The sequence below is a fragment of the Triturus cristatus genome, chromosome 9 (assembly GCF_964204655.1).
Source record: "Triturus cristatus chromosome 9, aTriCri1.1, whole genome shotgun sequence".
In the NCBI taxonomy this organism is placed as follows: domain Eukaryota; kingdom Metazoa; phylum Chordata; class Amphibia; order Caudata; family Salamandridae; genus Triturus; species Triturus cristatus.
The window spans coordinates 1,082,065,307-1,082,087,564 of NC_140592.1; positions in this window are offsets into that span (position 1 = coordinate 1,082,065,307).

The following is a 22,258-nucleotide window of genomic DNA, read 5'->3' on the forward strand; positions in this document are numbered from 1 at the left end:
AGTGAGTAGTAGAGAGTGAGTAGTAGAGAGTAGTAGTAGAGTGTAGTAGAGAGTGAGTAGTAGAGAGTAGTAGCGAGTGAGTAGTAGAGAGTGAGTAGTTTAATTTAAAAGGAACACAATGAGGGGGTTCATTTTGCCATAGAAATTATGATTAGTGCTGTAAAAAGAAAAATTAGGGCACATTTTGAGTGACTTCTTAAATCCTCTTCTATTTCATTAAACAAATCTGACATGCAGACTGAAACATGGACTTTCAATACCAGCAGCAGATTTCCCTGGTGAGCAGTAGCTTTACTACAGTGATCTAATAAGCAACTAAAGTGCTAACATTCAGAATTTTTGGCAAATGTGTGACACATCTGAATGCCTTCTTGATGGAATCAAAGTAAAAAACCTGACAGTATTTCCTACTGTGGAGACTGTAGTAAATGTGGAAATTAGGAAACTTCATAACAAATAAGTCTCCCAAGATTGCCACCAGAGACAAAAGAGCCAAAATGTAGCACAAATATCACCCAGATGTAGCCCGAGTATAGCCCAATGACAGAATGTCCCAGAGTGTTCTAAAGAACAACTAGAGCGCTAACAGTCTTTTTTATGACAAAAGTATGGCACACCTGAAGCCATCTTGATTGGAATAAAGTGGTAACACTTAAAACATTTAATTTGCAAAGGAACAAAACGAGGGGGTTCATTTTGCCATAGAAATTATTATTAGTGCTGCGGAAAGAAAAATTAGGGCACATTTTAACTTCTCAAATCCTCTTCTAATTCATTAAAAAATGCTGACATGCAGACTGAAACATGCACTTTGAATACCAGCAGCAGACTTCCCTGGTGATCAGTAGCTTTACTACTGTGATCTAATAAGCAACTAGAGTGATACCATTCAGAATTTATGGCAAATGTGTGACACATCTGAATGCCTTCTTGATTGAACCAAAGTAAACAAGCATTGAAAATTCAATAGGTCTCGCCCTCGTTTAAGTTAAAGCAATTCTGTTTGTAATTAGGTGGCTTTTCACTCTGCTTGTATTAGTGTTTTTCAAACTTTCATGTACATAACATGCAAATGTATGCATATATGTAAATGTATATGTATGCATGCATTTATATTTGTATTTATATAGATATGAAGATTATATATATTTTTATATATGTATGTATATATATATATACACATACATATATATAAATACATATGCATATATATGCATATATATATGTGCATATGTGTGCGTGTAGAGAGAGGTAGAGGTGTAGAGGTAAAGGTGTAGAGGTAGAGAGGCAGAGGTAGAGAGGTAGAGGTAGTGAGGTAGAGAGGTAAAGAGATAGAGAGTAGTAGAGGGAGAGGTAGTGAGGTAGAGAGTGAGTAATAGAGATTAGACAGTGAGTAGTAGAGAGTAGTAGAGAGTAGTAGAGAGAGTAGCAGAGAGTGAGTAGTAGAGTGTAGTAGAGTGAGTAGTAGGGAGCGAGTAGTAGAGAGTGAGTAGTAGAGAGTAGTAGAGAGTGAGTATTAGAGAGTGAGTAGTAGAGAGTGAGTAGTAAAGAGTAGTAGAGAGTAGTAGAGAGTGAGTAGTAGAGTGATTCGTAGAGTAGTAGAGAGTGAGAGGTAGAGCTTAGTAGAGAGTAGTAGAGTGAGTAGTAGAGTGAGTAGTAGAGAGTGAGTCGTAGAGAGAAGTAGAGAGTAGTAGAGAGTGAGTAGTAGAGAGTGAGTGGTAGATAGTGAGTAGTAGAGAGAGAGTAGCAGAGAGTGAGTAGTAGAGAGTAGTAAAGTGAGTAGCAGAGAGTGAGTAGTGGAGAGAGACTAGTAGAGAGTGAGTAGCAGAGTAGTAGAGAGCGAGTGGTAGAGAGTAGTAGAGAGTAGTAGAGTGAGTAGTAGAGTAGTAGAGAGTGAGTAGTAGAGAGAATAGTAGAGAGTAGTAGAGTAGTAGAGCGTGAGTAGTAGAGAGAGAATGGTAGAGAGTGAGTAGTAGAGAGTAGTAGAGTGAGTAGTAGAGAGTGAGTAGTAGAGTAGTAGAGAGTGAGTGGTAGAGATTAGTAGAGAGAAGTAGAGTGAGTAGTAGAGAGTAGTAGAGAGTGAGTAGTAGAGAGAGTAGTAGAGAGTAGTAGAGTAGTAGAAAGTGAGTAGTAGAAAGTGAGTAGTAGAGAGAGTATTAGAGAGAAGTAGAGTAGTAGAGAGTGAGTAGTAGAGAGTAGTAGAGAGCGAGTAGCAGAGAGTGAGTAGTGGAGAGTGAGTAGTAGAGAGTTTTAGAGAGCGAGTAGTAGAGAGTGAGTAGTAGAGAGAGTAGTAGAGAGTGAGTAGTAGAGAGTAGTAGAGTGAGTAGTAGAGTAGTAGAGAATGAGTGGTAGAGAGTAGTAGAGTGAGTAGTAGAGAGTTGTAGAGAGTGAGTAGTAGAGAGTGAGAAGTAGAGAGTAGTAGTAGAGTGTAGTAGAGAGTGAGTAGTAGAGAGTAGTAGCGAGTGAGTTGTAGAGACGGAGTAGGTTAATTTAAAAGGAACACAATGAGGGGGTTCATTTTGCCATAGAAATTATGATTAGCGCTGTAAAAAGAAAAATTAGGGCACATTTTGAGTGACTTCTCAAATCCTCTTCTATTTCATTAAAAAATTCTGACATGCAGACTGAAACATGCACTTTCAATACCAGCAGCAGATTTCCCTGATGAGCAGTAGCTTTACTACAGTGATCTAATAAGCAACTAGAGTGCTAACATTCCGAATTTATGCCAAATGTGTGACACATCTGAATGCCTTCTTGATGGAGAGAGGGAGTAGCAGAGAGTAAGTAGTAGAGTGTAGTAGACTGAGTAGTAGGGAGTGAGCAGTAGAGAGTGAGTAGTAGAGAGTAGTAGAGAGTGAGTATTAGAGAGTGAGTAGTAGAGAGTGAGTAGTAGAGAGTAGTAGAGAGTAGTAGAGAGTGAGTAGTAGAGTGAGAAGTAGAGAGTAGTAGAGAGCAGTAGAGAGTGAGTAGTAGAGAGTAGTAGAGAGTGAGTAGTAGAGAGTGAGAAGTAGAGAGTAATAGAGAGTGAGTAGCAGAGAGAGAGAGTATTAGAGAGTAGTAGAGAGTAAGTAGTAGAGAGTGAGTAGTAGAGAGTGGTAGAGAGTGAGTAGTAGAGTGAGTAGTAGAGTGAGTAGTAGAGAGTGAGTAGTAGAGAGAAGTAGAGAGTAGTAGATAGTGAGTAGTAGAGAGTGAGTAGTAGAGAGTATTAGAGAGAGAGTGGTAGAGAGTGAGTAGCAGAGGGTAGTAGGGAGTGAGTACTAGAGAGTGAGTAGTAGAGAGAGAGTAGTGGAGAGTGAGTAGTAGAGAGCGAGTAGTGGAGAGTAGTAGAGAGTAGTGGATTAGTTGAGAGTGAGTAGTAGAGAGTGAGTAGTAGAGTGAGTTGTAGAGAGTAGTAGAGATTGAGTAGTAGAGTGAGTACTAGAGAGTAGTAGAGAACGAGTAGTAGAGAGCAAGTAGTAAAGAGTGTGTAGTAGACAGTTAGTAGTAGAGAGTGAGTAGTAGAGAATGAGAAGTAGAGAGAGTAAGGTAGAATAGTAGAGAGTGAGTAGTAGAATGAGTATTAGAGAGTCGTTGAGAGCGAGTAGTAGAGAGTGAGTAGTGGAGAGTGAGCAGTAGAGAGTAGTAGAGAGTGAGAGGTAGAGAGTGAGTGGTAGAGAGTGACTAGTGGGGAGTAGTAGAGAGTGAGTAGCAGAGAGAGAGTAGTAGAGAGAGAGTAGTAGAGAGTGAGTAGTAGAGAGTAGTAGAGTGAGTAGTAGAGAGTGAGTAGTAGAGAGAGAGTAGTAGAGAGTGAGTAGTAGTGCAGTAGAGAGTGAATGGTAGAGAGTAGTAGAGAGTAGAAGAGAGTGAGTAGTAGAGAGAGTAGTAGAGAGTTGTAGAGTAGTAGAGAGTGAATAGTAGAGAGTGAGTAGTAGAGAGAGTAGTAGAGAGTAGTAGAGTAGTAGAGAGTGAGTAGTAGAGAGTGAGTAGTAGAGAGTAGTAGAGAGCGAGTAGTAGAGAGTAAGTAGTGGAGAGTAAGTAGTAGAGAGTGAGTAGTAGAGAGTAGTAGAGTGAGTAGTAGAGAGTGAGTAGTAGAGAAAGAGTAGTAGAGTGTAGCAGAGAGTGAGTAGTAGAGAGTGAGTAGTAGAGAGTAGTAGAGAGTAGTAGAGTGAGTAGTAGAGAGTGAGTAGAAGAGAGTGAATAGTAGAGAGTAGTAGTAGAGAGTAGTAGAGAGAGAGTAGTAGAGAGTAGTAGAGAGTGAGTGGTAGAGAGTGAGTAGTAGGGAGTAGTAGCGAGTAAGTAGTAGAGATTGAGTAGTAGAGAGTAGTAGAGAGTGAGTAGTAAAGAGTGAGTAGTAGAGTAGTAGAGTAGCAGAGAGTGAGTAGTAGAGAGAGAGAGTAGTGGAGAGTAGTAGAGTGATTAGAAGAGAGTAGTAGAGAGTGAGTAGTAGAGAGTGAATAGTAGAGAGTAGTAGAGAGTGAGTAGTAGAGAGAGAGTAGTAGAGAGTGAGTATTAGAGAGTGAGTAGTAGAGAGTAGTAGAGAGTGAGTCATAGAGTAGTAGAGAGTAGTCGGCCAGTGTCAGTCAGTGTCAGTCAGTCAGTGTCAGTGTCAGTCAGTCAGTGTCAGTCAGTCAGTGTCAGTCAATCAGTGTCAGTCAGTCAATGTCAGTCAATCAGTGTCAGTCAGTGTCAGTCAGTCAGTGTCAGTGTCAGTCAATCAGTGTCAGTCAGTGTCAATCAGTCAGTGTCAGTAAGTCAGTGTCTGTCAGTCAGTGTCAGCTAGAGCAGCTCTGCTGACCTGGTTCTCTGGCTGTAAAGCAGCTCTACTGAGCTGGTTCTCTCCCTCTAAAGCAGCTCTGCTGACCTGGTTTCTCTGGCTCTACAGCAGGTCTGCTGACCTGGTTCTCTGGCTCTAGAGCAGCTCTGCTGACCTAGTTCTTAGGCTACAGAGCAGCTCTGCTGATCTGGTTCTCTGGCTCTACAACAGCTCTGGTGACCCGGTTCTATGGCTCTAAAGCAGTTATGCTGACATGGTACTCTGGCTCTAGAGCAGCTCTGCTGACCTGGTTCTCTCCCTCTAGAGCAGCTCTGCTTACCTGGTCCTCTCCCTCTAAAGCAGCTCTACTGACCTGGTTTCTCTGGCTCTACAGCAGCTCTGCTGACCTGGTTCTCTGGCTCTAGAGCAGCTCTGCTGACCTGGTTCTTAGGCTCTAGAGCTGCTCTGCTGACTTGGTTCTCTGGCTCTAGAGCAGCTCTGCTGACCTAGTTCTCTCCCTCTAAAGCAGCTCTGCTAACCTGGTTTCTCTGGCTCTACAGCAGCTCTGCTAACCTGGTTCTCTGGCTCTAGAGCAGCTCTGCTGACTTAGTTCTTTGGCTCTAGAGCAGCTCTGCTGACCTGGTTCTCTGGCTCTAGAGCAGCTCTGCTGACCTGGTTCTCTGGCTCTAAAGCAGCTCTGCTGACCCGGTTCCATGGCTCTGAAGCAGTTCTGCTGACCTGGTTCTCTGGCTCTAGAGCAGCTCTGCTGACCTGGTCCCTTGGCTCTGACGCAGCTCTGCTGACCTGGTTCTCTCCCTCTAAAACAGCTCTGCTGACCTGGTTCTCTCACTCTAAAGCAGCTCTGCTGACCTTGTTTCTCTGGCTCTACAGCAGCTCTGCTGACCTGGTTCTCTGGCTCTAGAGCAGCTCTGCTGACCTTGGTCTCTGGCTCTAGAGCAGCTCTGCTGACCTGGTTCTCTGGCTCTAGAGCAGCTCTGCTGACCTGGTTCTCTGGCTCTAAAGCAGCTCTGCTGACCTGGTTCTCTCCCTCTAAATCTGTTCTACTGACCTTGTTCTCTGTCTCTAGAGCAACTCTGCTGACCTAGTTTCTCTGGCTCTAGAGCAGCTCTGCTGACCTGGTTCTCTCCCTCTAAAGAAGCTCTGCTGACCTGATTCTCTCCCTCTAAAGCAGCTCTGCTGACCTGGTTCTATGCTTCTAGAGCAGCTCTTCTGACCTGGTTCTCTGGCTCTAAAGCAGCTCTGCTGACCTGGTTCTATGGCTCTAAAGCAGCTCTACTGACCTGGTTCCCTGGCTGTAAAGCAGCTCTGCTGACCTGGTTCTCTGGCTCTAGAGCAGCTCTGCTGACCTGGTTCTCTGGCTCTAAAGCAGCTCTGCTGACCTGGGTCTCTGGCTCTAGAGCAGCTCTGCTGACCTGGGTCTCTGGTTCTAAAGCAGCTCTGCTGACCTGCTTCTTAGGCACTAGAGCAGCTCTGCTGACCTGGTTCTCTGGCTCTACAACGGCTCTGCTGACCTGGTTTCTCTGGCTCTACAGCAGCTCTGCTGACCTGGTTCTCTGCACTCACGATGCACGCACCTGACTTCGCGAAAATTTAAAAATAATATAAGATTTGTATAAGTACAAATATATTTTTTTTATGAATATCTTAGATAATCTCTTGCCCTAATATGTATATTAAAGACACATACATATCATTTTGGTGCATAATTTTTTTTTGCTGGAGTTGCGCACACAGCACACCTCAGCGCGTATATGATGTCACGCGGGACCCACAACCGCGCAAGCATCTCGTACCGCAATGCGCATGTGTTGCGAATGCACGGGAGCAGGAGATGCAGACTAGTCGCATACCAATTGCGCACATCACATAATATTAAATGTATATGATGTAACTGTCGCACAACGTACGTGGATCTTTCACGACTTTTCTAAAATGGTGGCTAGAATGCGCGCAACCACCGTGATGTGTACGCTTTGAGCGTGAAAATTATATGAATATATTAAAATAAAAAATGAAAACAAGAAAATTTATCAATATTTCAGTTTGAATTAAAAAATATATATTTTTTGCAATTTTCAGAAAAATATATCATGTTATTTAATGAATACTACTATCACCCTTAAAAATTTGCATTTAAAAAACCTTTGAAATTCACTGAAAAAAAACATAGGTTTCAGAGACGTTATAGTTAGAAATTAGCATTTAAAAAAGCTTTGAAATTCACTAAAAAAAACATACGTTTCTGAGATGTTATAGTTAGAAATTAGCATTTAAAATACCTTAGAAATTCACAGAAAAAACATAGGTTTCAGGGGTGTTATAGTTAGCTGGCCATTTCACTTGTAAAAAACCATAGAAATTCCTCTGTTATAGTTAGTACTGCTAACTATAACTCGCGTGCCCGCAATGCACTGCTGATGGTGTCACATATTGCATCATTCATGACATGGTCAGTGACATCACTGATGACATCACTGATGACATCTCAAATGACATAACTGATGACATCATCCACGTGACAATCTGATACACATCATCATACACTAGTATAACCTTTCATCACTCACTGCAAAATACAGAGTACTATATTTGAAACCATTGACACACCAATAACAGTTACTACATACCCACACACTGATTCCTAAGTCTACACACACAACTACCCATTCAACAACAGAATCATTTATACATGCAGTCACTAATTAATAGAACACTATCAAATGCACTTATACACATATATAGACATTGGCACATCAGCAGTCATCTTAGTTGGTTATGCAGTCATCCTACTCACTCATGAAAAAAATTAATCACACTTACACTTACATTTACTCACTTACACAATTATCCAACAACACCTCATTTAGTCAAAAACATAGTAACTCATAGTTAATATGTTAAAAAATCACCATTACAATTATACAATCATTCATATAGTTACTCTCACAATCACTGACTCTTTCACATACTTATTTATATACACCAACTCTCACATACAATGCCTTTTATTTGTTTACTTTGTTGAAGATGTACAACTAAAACATATATTCGATCACCAACACACAAATAAATACACTCAGTCACCCAAACAACTGTTTTCACATGCACTGTTAAACCTATACACCTAGTCAATCAACCATTCACACATCTATGCATAGAGTTACACACATCCCATCCAACCAGACACAAACTCAGTGTCCCATACTAATACTCACCCATCTAATCAATAACTAATATACACACTCATGTAGTTAGTGACCAACTGATGCAGCATTTTATTCAACAAGAGAGACAGTGCTGCACACATTCACATAGTTTAATTACTAATCCATGTATTAAGTGAGACACTTTTAATAACTCACTTAAACAGACAGTCAGACAGCTACTAAATCCTCCATCCAGACAGTTATATATCCACTCAATCTTTATTATTAATATTATTATTATTAATCGGACTTATAAAGCGCCTGGTTACACTAAACAGTGTGTCCCCACGCTACGGTGTGAGCAGCTCTGGTAATCTACAGAAACCTATCCAGGAGGGAATAGATGAGTCGTCAGTTTCTTCCTAAACATGCCCTCGGAGGGCTCCAAACGAAGACTCACTGGGAGTTTGTTCCAGAGTTGAGCCGCCAAAAAGTGGAAGGAGCGTCCACCCATCCTGGCTCTCTTTACAGCCGGGACGCAGACCAATCCCCTCCCCTCAGACCTCAGGCGGCGAGTTGGAATGTACGGGGTAAGGAGGTTCAGCAAGTAAGCAGGCGAAGTCCCATGAAAAATGCGATGGCACACACACAACGCCTTGAACCAGACTCGTTCCCGAATCGGTAGCCAGTGAAGAGAAACAAGAGCCGGTTTGGAGGGAGCCCTCCTAGGACGCATCAGGATCAAGTGGGCTGCTGCGTTCTGCACGCACTGGAGTCTCTGCATACACCTTCCTGTAACACCCAGATATAAGACGTTCCCATAATAGGGTCTTCCTAGCTGCAATAGGTAATATATCCAAAGTTTTCCGGAGTCTCTTAAGAACTCCGAAGCAGGCTCCCACGACCCATCTGGTGTGGTATTCAAAGGAGAGGTAGGAGTCCATCCAGACCCCCAGGTTTTATGCCTGGACACATGGCACAGGGGTGGGGCCCAGATTCTGCGGCCACCACGCAGACGACTACACGGATGGTGCTCTTCCCACCACCAGCACCTCGGTCTTATCACCATTAAGTTTCAGACAGTTTTTGTCCATCCAAGAAGCTAATTCTTGCAGGCAAGCCACCAAATTGGGGGCTGCCGACTGCTGTTCCTGAGTCAGGGACACCACCAACTGGGTATCGTCGGCGTATGATACGACTCTGATCCCAAAACCATCAGCGATCTCCGCTAAGGGAGCCACATAAAGGTTAAATAGGGTCGGGCTCAAAATATCCCATGACCCTAGAGTAGAACTTACCCTGCCTCACCTGGAAGCTACGTTTTGCCAAAAATTATGTTAACCAGCCTAAGGCCCACCTGACACATCTCCCTTCTTTAAACGGTACACTAGAGTGTGGTGGGCTACCGTATCAAAGGCCGCACTCAGATCTAGCAGGATCAAGGCAGCCGTTTGACCCGCATCCACATATTGCCAAATGGTCTCTGTTGCCAGAAGAAGGGCCGACTCAGTCGAGTGACATTCACGGAAACCCGATTGAGTGGGGTGTAGAAGATGACATTTCCCAATGTGAGCCGTGAGTTGCTCATTTACCACTTTCTCTGCGATCTTAGCAAAGTAGGGTAAAAGAGAGATAGGTCGCAGATTATCTAATCGCTACAGGCCTAAATGAGTTTTTTTTGGGAGGGGAAGTACTACTGCCTCCTTCCAGCAACTAGGGACTGTGCTGGTCCTAAATGAGACCTCCAAGAGATGTCTAATAAAGGGTTCCAAGGTTTCTAAGCACCCCCCAAGCCTTCTCGGGGAGGCCTGATCTTTAGGGGAACCTGACTTAACACTCAGGCAGATTTTGTTCAGGCTTTCAGGGGGAGGGATCAAAAAGCTATCTAGACCCTCATCCTCACCTACAGGTCCTGACACATCCCGAATATCCTGGTCCACCACGGCCGAATCAGGAAAGGTGGAATAAATTGTCACCACCTTGTCTGAGAAAGAAATCGCTATTTGGTTACAGCGTTCAGCTGAACCTACAGCAGGAGCTGCCACTGTACCCAGGGAAGAGATCGCCTTATAAACCTTGAATAATTCCCTAGTCGAGTTACCAGCAGACCCAATTCTTTCAAGATAATATTCCGCCTTAGTTTTCCTGATGAGCCCATGGTAGGACTTCAGCGCTGCTTTGTACTCACTCCTCCCTAGAACAGAAAAATCCTTCCTCCATTGCCTTTCAGCTCGTTTACAATCTGCCTTGGCCTTTCTCAGCACAGTATTTAACCAGGGGGCAGAAATTTTTGCTCTAGTTAGTATTTTCCATGACCAAGGGACTGTACTATCAAGTGCTTCTCCTATCCTCCGATCCAACTCTAAGCAAGCACTGTCAACATCCTCACCCCCCGGCAAACCCCCCCGCAGGAGGGCATTCTTAAACTTGCCCGGGGAGAAGCCAGCCCATTTACAGTAGGCTATTCCCTCCTTCAAGTTCTCCTGCACCTTCGGCTTAGGCATCCGCATAATGAAAGGGACTAGATGGTGATCCGTCCAAACCAAGGGCTGTGGTAAACCAACCACTACCTCCTCCCAATTAGTAAAAATAGGATCAAGCAGATGACCCTTCTGATGTGTGGGACAGATAGCACTAAGATTAAGTTGTAGTGTTGCCAGTTCCTGGCGCAGCGCTTCAGCCACCATACATCCAGCATCTTCCAGATGTAGGTTCAAATCGCCTAGCACAAGGAACTTGCTGTAGCGCAAAGCTGGTTGAGTAAGATATTCAACCAAGCTTGAGGTAAAGCGGGATGGGTAGCCCGGAGGACGATAGACCAGGAGGCCTTTTACAATACAGTTACTATCTACCGTGATGGTAAAAAGGACGGCCTCACTATCAATAATAGAGATAAGTTCAAGTTGGCATTGGATGGCGTGTTTAAAAATGATTGCCACACCACCTCCCCTGCCAGCATCCCTATCAACTCGCCTAACAGTGTAACCACATGGTAGCGCCTCAAGGTGCTCAGGAGCAGAGTCCTCATCCAACCAGGTCTCTGTAAGAAACATAACATCCACCTGTTTGTCAATAAGGAGATCATAAATCTCGTATCTGTGCTTCCTAAGAGAGCGACAGTTCCGCAGACAGCAACTCAACGTGGGCAATCCCTCCTTTCCCTCGTTCCCATAGTGAAACTTAAAGGTGCAATGCCTACAAGTTCTAGCTGAGCCACCGACTTGCATGTTGTGTGCGCAAGTGTCCGCAGTTTGGGGACAGAGTGCAAGAAGTTCCTGGATAGTGTAGCGTAGTTTCATGCTAAAACCACCAGGGGGAGTGGCCCGGGCCCCGGACGGCCGCGGACGGGCGCAGACGGGCTTGCCTTAGGCGCGCGGCCGCCGGAGCATGCGAATTTATGTCTCCTGCTTCCTGCCTGCCCCCGGAAGTGTCTTGCTCTGACCTTCTCCGCCCTCCGCGCAACGGTACTAGTTACCGCATCGGACCGGGGCGGGAAGGAGGGAAGATGGAGCCAAGACAAATGCACTTGCCAAAGTCCCCCAGGTGAGCTTACACTGCCCACGATAAAACGTTTTTTTAAAAAGCACACAAGCAACCACAGATTAAAGAAATAAAACAGGACTCAGCTACTCGCACCTCAAGCTGCCGCCGTAAACACAAAGCGGCTCAGGGTACTGCTACTGCCCTGGACATCTTCAATACAGATTGGTATATATATATAATACATATTTAAATTTCAAACTAAACCACATTCACTGGATGATGTCATCAGTGATGTCATCAGTGATGTCATTTGAGATGTCATCAGTGATGTCATCAGTGATGTCACTGACCATGTAATGAATGATGCAATATGTGACATCATCAGCAGTGCATTGCGGGCAAGCGAGTTATAGTTAGCAGAACTAACTATAACGGAGGAATTTCTATGGTTTTGTACGAGGGAAATGGCCAGCTAACTATAACACCCCTGAAACCTATGTTTTTTTCTGTGAATTTCTAAGGCTTTTTAAATGCTAATTTCTAACTATAACGTCTCTGAAACCGATGGTTTTTTCAGTGAATATATATATCTATATATCTGTACAGTCGATCTCATATATAAATGCTGGATTAACCTGTTATTTCGAACATTGCAGTCCCCCGTTGGGTAGGAATTCTCCAATGGTAGGAGTGATGACACTATTTACAGCCAACCACACTCTGTGTTTCATTTCAGCTCTTTTTACACTTGATGAAGGCGATCCTGCCAAAACGTGTTGTGGAGAATAAAGCAGCTGATTTTACATTACTGAAAACACCCCATGAGTGGTCCGTTTGTTGTAAGTATTGCTGTTGAGCAAGAGAGTTCCCTCCCTCGCAATGGAGTTTAGCACACCTCCTGAGTTTGGAGCGTTTGGTGGAAGACCGCAGCGAAGAAAACGTACACGCTCCTGACCCGCAGCTGAAAGATCTATGGAGGACGCGAGTTATTAAACTTGTGGTGTTGCGGTTTTTTAACGGACACCTGCTGGAATGTCTGGGCATGCAATCCAGCGGCTGTGGCGAGGGGTCATGTCTGCATAGAGCTGGAGATCTCCGCATTGGGGTAAAGTGGCAGTCTGAGCACAGTGCTGCACTCAGAGGACTGTTGGGACAGTTTATGAAAATGAGCACGAGATACCATGACCCCTGTGGTATTCCCATCGGGGAAGTATTTTTAATCTTAAAATTCAAGCCCAATATGAAAATCATTGGGATAACCACGGCACTCGACCGGCATAGGAGCTGGATGAACCTGTTATTTCGAACATTTCAGTACCCCAATTGGATAGGAATTCTCCAATGGTAGGATAAAGACGATCCCACAAAATCGCGTCGTGGAGAATAAAGCTGCTGATTTTACATTACTGAAAACACCCCATGAGTGCTCCGTTTGTTGTAAGTGTTGCTGTTGAGTAAGCGAGTTCCCATCCTCGCAGGGGAGTTTATCACCCGTCCTGAGAGTACGGGGCATCTGGGTGGAGAACACAGTGAAGATATATATATATAAATATATATATACATATATATATATATATACACATATATATATATATATATATATATTTTTTTTTTTTTTACTGAAAAAACCATAGGTTTCAGGGCTGTTATAGTTAGCTGGACAGTTCACTCATACAAAACCATTGAAATTCCTCTGTTATAGTTAGTTCTGCTATCTATAACTCGCACGCCCGCAATCCACTGCTGATGATGTCACATATTATATCATTCATGACATGGTCAGTGACATCACTGATGACATCACTGTTGACATATCAAATGACAACACTGATGACATCACTGATGACATCACCCACGTGACAACCAGATACACCTCATCATACACTAGTATGACCATTCATCACTCACTGTAAAATACAGAGTACCATATTTGACTCCATTGACACACCAATACAAGTTTCTAAAAACCCACTCAGTGATTCCTAGATCTACACACAAATCTAATCACTTACCTATAGATTCACTCATAAATGCTGTCAATGATCAATAGAACATTATCAAATATACTTATACACCTATATCGACATTACACACCAGCACACATCATATTCACTTATGCAATCATCCTACTCACTTATATAAACAATGGACCATACTTACATTTAGTCAGCTACACACTTATACAAACACCACTTCATTTATTCATATAGATAGTAACTCTTACTTAGTGTGTTATAAAATCACTATTACAAGTATAAAGTTATCCATTCAGTCACTCATACAATCACTGAGTCTTATGTATACTTATTTATATACAAACAACTGTCACATACACTGTCTTTTATTTTTCTAGTTTGTTGGACATTTACCATTAAGAGATATATTTGCTCATCACCACACCCATAAAGATATTCACTCACCCAAACCACTGTTATAACATGCAGTCTTAACCTTATATACCTACTGAATCTACTATTCACACTTCTTTGGACAGTCACATGCCCCCCACCGAACCACACACATATTCACTCTCTCATACTAATACTCAGTTAACTAATCAATAACTAATATAGACTTTCACGTAGCTAGTAACCAACTGGTGCAGCAGTTTACACAATAACTGACAAAGTGATACAGATATTCTCACAGTTTAGTCACTATCCAATATATTTAGTGAGACACTATAAATTAGTCAAGTAATCAGTCAATCACACTGCTACTAAATCCTCCATCCAGATATGTATATATCCACTCATTCTTCAATGCAGATTGCTATATATATAATACATATTTAAATAATAAACCAAACGACAGTCACTGGATGATGTCATCAGTGATGTCATCAGTGATGTCATTTGAGATGTCATCAGTGATGTCACTGACCATGTAATGAATGATGTATTATGTGGCATCATCGGCAGTGAATTGCGGGCGCGCAAGTTATAGTTATTAGAACTAACTATAAATTCTATGGTTTTGTATGAGTGAAATGTCCCGCTAACTATAACACCCCTGAAACCTATGGTTTTATCAGTGAATTTCTAAGGTTTTTTAAATGCTAATTTCTAACTATAACGTCTCTGAAACCTATGGTTTTTTCAGTGAATATTACCTACTGGCGGTCGCCAGTAGGTAGTTATAGTTAGGACCACGTTTCCATAGGAAAACCTCAACATTCTATTTTGAATAACTTTGGCGCCGGTCGACGAATTTCTCAAAATAGGTGGGGCGCTACGCTCCGCTCCTACCCTGAAAGTCTCGGGGGGATTCGTCAAGCGGGGGCTGAGATAAAAGGGGGGTCCCAAAACGCGTTTTTCCCATGCATTTTTCCATAGGACCTTTAGAACGAGCTACAGCCCGAACGGCTGAACAGAATTACTAGAAATTTGGCAGAGAGGTAGTCCCTAGGTCAAGGAAGTGCCTTTTGTAGGTTTGGTGTAAATCTGTTCAGTAGATTCTGAGAAAATAGCCTTTAAATCAATATATATATCTGAGCCCGCTTACGGTACGCTTACCGTACGCTTACGGTAAGCGTACGGTGGCGTGCGCGAGCGCGATTCTGATTGGCTCTTAGATCTTAGTAAACATTCGAATCGGCCGAAACCAGGAAGCGGCGTCCGCCATTTTGTCTCTCGCACTGAGTGTTGTTTATCAAACATGATGGCCAAAAACATGTTACGGGGCTGTTTTGACAACTCCCTCCCACATAGTCATGTTGAGGGAGTCCCCAAACATCCCCCAAGAGCAAAAACGGTTTTATTTTTTTTTCGGCAATTTCGCGGGGTACGCTTACCGTACGCTTACCGTACGCTTACCGTAAGCTTACCGTACGCTTACGGTAAAAAAATAAAAATAAAAAAAACACTATCCACACTTACCCCACCCCCTGTGCTTTTGGTGGCCGCAGGCCACCAAATGTGCAGGGCTTATTAATAGAGAAAAAAAACGTAATTTTGGCAACATGAAATTATAAAATCGAAATAAAAAAAACACTATCCACATTGACCTCACCCCCTGTGCTTTTGGTGGCCGAAGGCCACCAAATGTACAGGGCTTATTAAAGTTGATAAAAACCGTGCACGGAACGAACTGCGTTAAGTGGGCGCGCACGCCACAAATGGCGTAAAGTAACTTAGCATTTAAAAAACCGTACAAATTCACTGAAAAAACCATAGGTTTCACACACGTTATAGTTAGGAAATAGCATTTAAAAAACCTTGCTAATTCACTGAAAAAACCATAGGTTTCACACATGTTATAGTTAGCTGGACATTTTACTGATAAAAAACCAATGAAATTCCCCCGTTATAGTTACTGTAGGCAACTATAACTCACGCGACCGTAATCCTCTGCTGATGACATATGTGTCTTTATGAAAAAAAAATATTTGTAATATATGTATAGCTAAAATTTAATGGAAGAAGATATGGGCAAATAAGTGTCTAAATACAGTATTAGCATCAGCAGAGGATTGCGGTCGCGTGAGTTATAGTTGCCTACAGTAACTATAACGGGTGAATTTCATTGGTTTTTTATCAGTAAAATGTCCAGCTAACTATAACATGTGTGAAACCTATGGTTTTTTCAGTGAATTAGCAAGGTTTTTTAAATGCTATTTCCTAACTATAACGTGTGTGAAACCTATGGTTTTTTCAGTGAATATATATATATATATATATTACCTACTGGCGGTCGCCAGTAGGTAGTTATAGTTAGGACCCTGTTTCCATAGGAAAACCGCAACATTCTATTTTGAATAACTTTGGCGCCGGTCGACGAATCCTCGCAAAATTTTAAAAACTAATGGGGCGCTACGCTCCGCTCCTACCCTGAAAGTCTCGGGGGGATTCGTCAAGCGGGGGCTGAGAAAAAAGGGGGGTCCCAAAACACGTTTTCCCCATGCATTTTTCCATAGGACCTTTAGACACAGCTACAGCCCGAACGGCTGAACAGAGTTACTTGAAATTTGGCAGAGAGGTAGTCTACAGGTCAAGGAAGTGCCTTTTGTAGGTCTGGTGTAAATCTGTTCAGTAGTTCCTGAGAAAATAGCATTTAAATCAATATATATATCTGTGGCAGCTTACCGTGCGCTTACCGTGCGCTTACGGTAAGCTTACCGTACGCGTACGGTGCCATGCGCGAGCTCAAATCTGATTGGTTGTCACATGACTGTAAACATTCGAATCGGACGAAATCAGGAAGTGTTGGCCGCCATTTCGTGTGTTTCACACAGAAAAAAAAAGGGAGATAACTTGAAAAGGGGGCAAGGAAGAGAGTTACAGACCCCCTAACATTTGAAAGGGGGTCAAAGAAGGACAGAAAAGTACAAAAAAAACATTTATTAATTTTAAAAAAAAATCGCGGGTACGCGTACGGTAAGCTTACCGTACGCGTACAGTAGAAAAAAAATAAAAAAAGAAATAAAATTCAGATTTAAGTGTTTAGATATTAGGGGGCTCTAAAAAGAGCCGTTGTGTTTATGAAGTGATTTTTTAGTGGTACCTACAAGTAAGTACCGATGCAGAGTCTTAGGTTCAAGAGGAAGACTCTGTTCCCTTCATCAGTGAAGTGTACACCATCTCCTCTATAAATGTCTTGCATGTCGTAACGCAAGTTGTTGTGGTAAATGGAACCCATACCATAGTCTCGGAGGAAAGCAGAAACAGATTTGTTGACGTGCTTTCTTGCTTTGTCAATCTGCGGACAAAAATGATTGGACCAGTTCCATTTTTGCCTTTGGCATATGTTAGAATACGCAAAGGCAGTTTTAGGGAAAAGTGAAAACAGTTGTGCAAAGGTCTCCTTCATAAGCATTTCCAGACCTACCCCAGTCAAAGTGCCTAGGTCAATGCCACCACAGTGCACTATTATAAGGTCAGGGTGTTGGATTTGCATGAAGGATTTCACCAATGGCATCAATTGGTGCCACTTTAACCCTCTCTGACCAATCCATTTAATGTCTACATTTGGCAAAGCAAGGTCTCTCACCATACCTGTTTTCTCTGCATACTTTTCACTCCAGAAGACATAGCTGTGTCCTACAATCCACACTGTGAACATCTTCAAAGGAGATCTGGATGCACTCAGGAGGTGTATTTCAGTAGAATGGGAAAAAGAAATGAAACACAGTTTGGAAATGGAGGCATACATATTTTTTTTAAATAAAAAGAACTCATTGGCTGTTTCATACCATTCTACACTAAAAACTAGGCTGTATATGTCAATTTATAGAAGCATGTTTTGTATTGGTACAGAAAAATGTGTTACCAAAGAACAGTACTATGGATTTGCTGTTAGGTTTGAAAAGTCAAGCACTCTTGCTCTTTGGAAATGAAACATTGTGTGGTGAACTTCTGACCTAACTCTACACAGCAGTGTTCCATGAGCTGTTGCTATGGTAGCAGGCAGAAGTCAAGTTGGGGGAAGGGTACTAGGCAGAAGTCAAGTTGGGGGAAGGGTACTTTTGGAAAAGGGTTGGTTTTCAACCAATAGAAATGTGTGATTACATTTGAAAAAAGGGAGAAGCACTGAGATTTGAAATTTACATGTATATGTGTGGAAAAAGAGAGGGAAACATTGCCATTATCTGGTTCTGCTGAGAGGAGAGAGGTGTACAGAACAGAGATCCTGGCTCTGATAATCTGCTGTTTGAGTGCCACATTTCTTTCACAACTAACTAATTTTAAAGGTGAGTTATGAGTTTGAGAGGGGATGTATATGGTAAATTAAGAAAGGAATAATAGAATTGGAATTCCTTTTGTTGAAGTTGTGTTTATCATTTTGTGTTTTGGGAGAAATTTAAATGTAAGGAACAAGTAAAATATTATGGACTATGTTTTCACCATAAAAAAGGTGTACTGGTATAAATGAGGAATACTTTTAGGGTTTGAGGTTGCAGTCAGTAATGCAAATACATTCGGCATCACTAAGGCTGGTTGCCCTTGCTGGAGTGTAGTTAGTCGCCCAGGTTACACATGTTGCTGGTCTCAAAAAGCTGTTTGGACATGTGCTGTTTTCAGAATATGAAAAGTGGATTCAAAATGTGTCAGACTGTAAAAGTACTTATCACTTGCCAAAAAAAGAGTAGTAAGTGTGCTTTCCAATTGGCAAAGAAATTTCGTTTTCTGACTAATATCAAACCATGACTCTGTGTGCAAAGAGGAATTATAGACAGAGATTTATTGCGTATTACTCTGGTAATTTTACATTTGCATTAGTAGGAAAGGGGGAGCTATTTTTTCTGCAGAAGCAGACTCTTAGCACACACCCAGCTGCTTATCCTGTAGAATCATGCATAGTATTCACAACCGAGTGGGGTTTGAGGTTGCAGTCAGTAATGCAAATACATTCGGCATCACTAAGGCTGGTTGCCCTTGCTGGAGTGTAGTTAGTCGCCCAGGTTACACATGTTGCTGGTCTCAAAAAGCTGTTTGGACATGTGCTGTTTTCAGAATCTGAAAAGTGGATTCAAAATGTGTCAGACTGTAAAAGTACTTATCACTTGCCAAAAAAAGAGTAGTAAGTGTGCTTTCCAATTGGCAAAGAAATTTCGTTTTCTGACTAATATCAAACCATGACTCTGTGTGCAAAGAGGAATTATAGACAGAGATTTATTGCGTATTACTCTGGTAATTTTACATTTGCATTAGTAGGAAAGGGGGAGCTATTTTTTCTGCAGAAGCAGACTCTTAGCACACACCCAGCTGCTTATCCTATAGAATCATGCATAGTATTCACAACCGAGTGGGGTTTGAGGTTGCAGTCAGTAATGCAAATACATTCAGCATCACTAAGGCTGGTTGCCCTTGCTGGAGTGTAGTCAGTCACCCAGGTTACACATGTTGCTAGTCTCAAAAAGCTGTTTGGACATGTGCTGTTTTCAGAATCTGAAAAGTGGATTCAAAATGTGTCAGACTGTAAAAGTAATTATCACTTGCCAAAAAAAGAGTAGTAAGTGTGCTTTCCAATTGGCAAAGAAATTTCGTTTTCTGCCTAATTTCAAACCATGACTCTGTGTGCAAAGAGGAATTATAGACAGAGATTTATTGCGTATTACTCTGGTAATTTTACATTTGCATTAGTAGGAAAGGGGGAGCTATTTTTTCTGCAGAAGCAGACTCTTAGCACACACCCAGCTGCTTATCCTGTAGAATCATGCATAGTATTCACAACCGAGTGGGGTTTGAGGTTGCAGTCAGTAATGCAAATACATTCAGCATCACTAAGGCTGGTTGCCCTTGCTGCAGTGTAGTCAGTCACCCAGGTTACACATGTTGCTGGTCTCAAAAAGCTGTTTGGACATGTGCTGTTTTCAGAATCTGAAAAGTGGATTCAAAATGTGTCAGACTGTAAAAGTACTTATCACTTGCCAAAAAAAAGAGTAGTAAGTGTGCTTTCCAATTGGCAAAGAAATTTCGTTTTCTGCCTAATTTCAAACCATGACTCTGTGTGCAAAGAGGAATTATAGACAGAGATTTATTGCGTATTACTCTGGTAATTTTACATTTGCATTAGTAGGAAAGGGGGAGCTATTTTTTCTGCAGAAGCAGACTCTTAGCACACACCCAGCTGCTTATCCTGTAGAATCATGCATAGTATTCACAACCGAGTGGGGTTTGAGGTTGCAGTCAGTAATGCAAATACATTCAGCATCACTAAGGCTGGTTGCCCTTGCTGGAGTGTAGTTAGTCACCCAGGTTACACATGTTGCTGGTCTCAAAAAGCTGTTTGGACATGTGCTCTTTTCAGAATCTGAAAAGTGGATTCAAAATGTGTCAGACTGTAAAAGTACTTATCACTTGCCAAAAAAAGAGTAGTAAGTGTGCTTTCCAATTGGCAAAGAAATTTTGTTTTCTGCCTAATTTCAAACCATGACTCTGTGTGCACACAGGAATTGTTTTTAGATATTTAATTTGTGATGGTGTTATTGTGATTTTCACTTGTAGGAAAGGGGTACATAGTATTTTAAGATTTGAAAAGATCATAAAAAATGTAGTAATATATTTAAATAAAATAAAGGAATTTTTTTTTAGTTTTTTTCAGATATTGCTGAAGAGCAGTGAACAAAATTTAAGATGCCTACAAAATCCAGACTAAGGAAAAACCCCCCAAAAAATCTATATTTGAAGACAACTGGAGGACCTAAGTTAGTTGGAGATGCACATGTTGGGAAAAAGAGAAAGTCTTCTGGTAAGCAGACAAAAGATTTTTTAAACAATATCTTCAAAAAAAGGAAAAATGTACAAAATGTCTGTACTGGAAAGAATGTTTTAAATAGAAAACAACAGGAAAAAATTGAGCATTTAGTTAATGCAAATATACCTTCAGAAACAATAAAGATTAACTTAAAAAGAAAAACAGCGTTTAAAGAGATTCGTAGAAAAAAGTTTCAGAGAAGAGTTATGTCCAATTTGATAAAGGATGTGAAGAAATATAAGAAAAAAGCTAAATTTTATGAGAAAAAAAAGAAATTGAAGGCATTGCAGCAAAGGCTTTAGAATTAAAAAGGAAACTATTCATTTTAATTTTGAACAGGATGCGTACATTAGATAAAATGGCTAATGTACTGAAATCACAAAGCAAAAGGAAAAGACTAGTGAAAAGAACAAACTTTTGTAAAGTGTTTTTAGGAGAATGGATGCATAGTTCAAGTAGTGAACCTTTTTTTAATGAAGAGAGTTATTTTCAAAGTAATAGTTTGCTGCATGCAGTTGACACCAGAGGTCGTGCTTATGAAGTGAAAAATGGTTGTATAATGGAGAAGGAGAAAATGTTTCCAAGAGATGAGGAACAAGTGATGGCGGATGAGGCTATGGGGAGACGTCCTAAAGCCCCAGTGTACACTTGGAATTGTAGTAGTATTTGCACTGTGCGTCAGGAATCTATTGATACATTTCGTGAGTTTCTAAGAGAATATAGTAAAAAAAGTGTTAAACAGAAGATTAAGGTGCTTCAAAGTCTAGATCCATGCAGAGTGAGAGAGAATACTGGTTTGCAGGGACATTCTCTGGCTTGTCTATCTAGAAAAGTGTGTAAAAGTGTTTTTCATCATTTTAGGATGCTGGCTGTTCATCATACTGAAATGAGAAAGTTTGTGAGACGATCGTATTTTGCTAAAAGTCCAGCAATAAAGTTAGATGAATTGAATAGGGCTCTGTTCCGTGGATCGGTATCAGATGTAGAGAAGGTTACTGATGAAATTCAGTTTTGTTACTTTGGTCCACAACAAGAAAGTGCAGAAAAGGACACAGTAAATGAGGAAGAAGTGGAAGAGAATGTAGAACCCTCTGAAAGTAAGTCATTTAATGATCACATAACAAAATTTGCAATAATCTCTAATGAAAGACCAAATATTACTTGTATTTGTTGCCGCAGAACTCATTATAGAAAACAAACCAGGAATGTTGATCTCTACAGAAAAAGTGAAAATGAAGATAATTATAAGTGGAAGGATTTTGCCACATATATATTTCTTGAAAATTGTTTTGAATTGGGTGAAGATCAGCGTATTTGTAAATACTGTTACAACAAGTTAGAAGAAAATAGAATGCCGACCAGAGCTGTACATAATAATTTAGAATTGGATGCTATTCCTGCCGAACTTTCTGAATTAAATACATATGAGTCTATACTTATTCAATGTGTTCATCCGTTCCAGACCATAGTACGTATGGAGCCCAAAACTGGTAAATTACCTCCTTCTGATTTACTGAGAGGTTTAAAAGGTAGAGTGGTGTATTTGCCCTTGGATTTGAAAAAAAATATGGAAACTATTGATGCAGATACTTTGGAAACTGAACCATTAGTTATTCTGGGTAATGGTGTACCTACAAAGAATAAGAAGATTTGGCAGGAGCTGGTAGATGTACGGAAA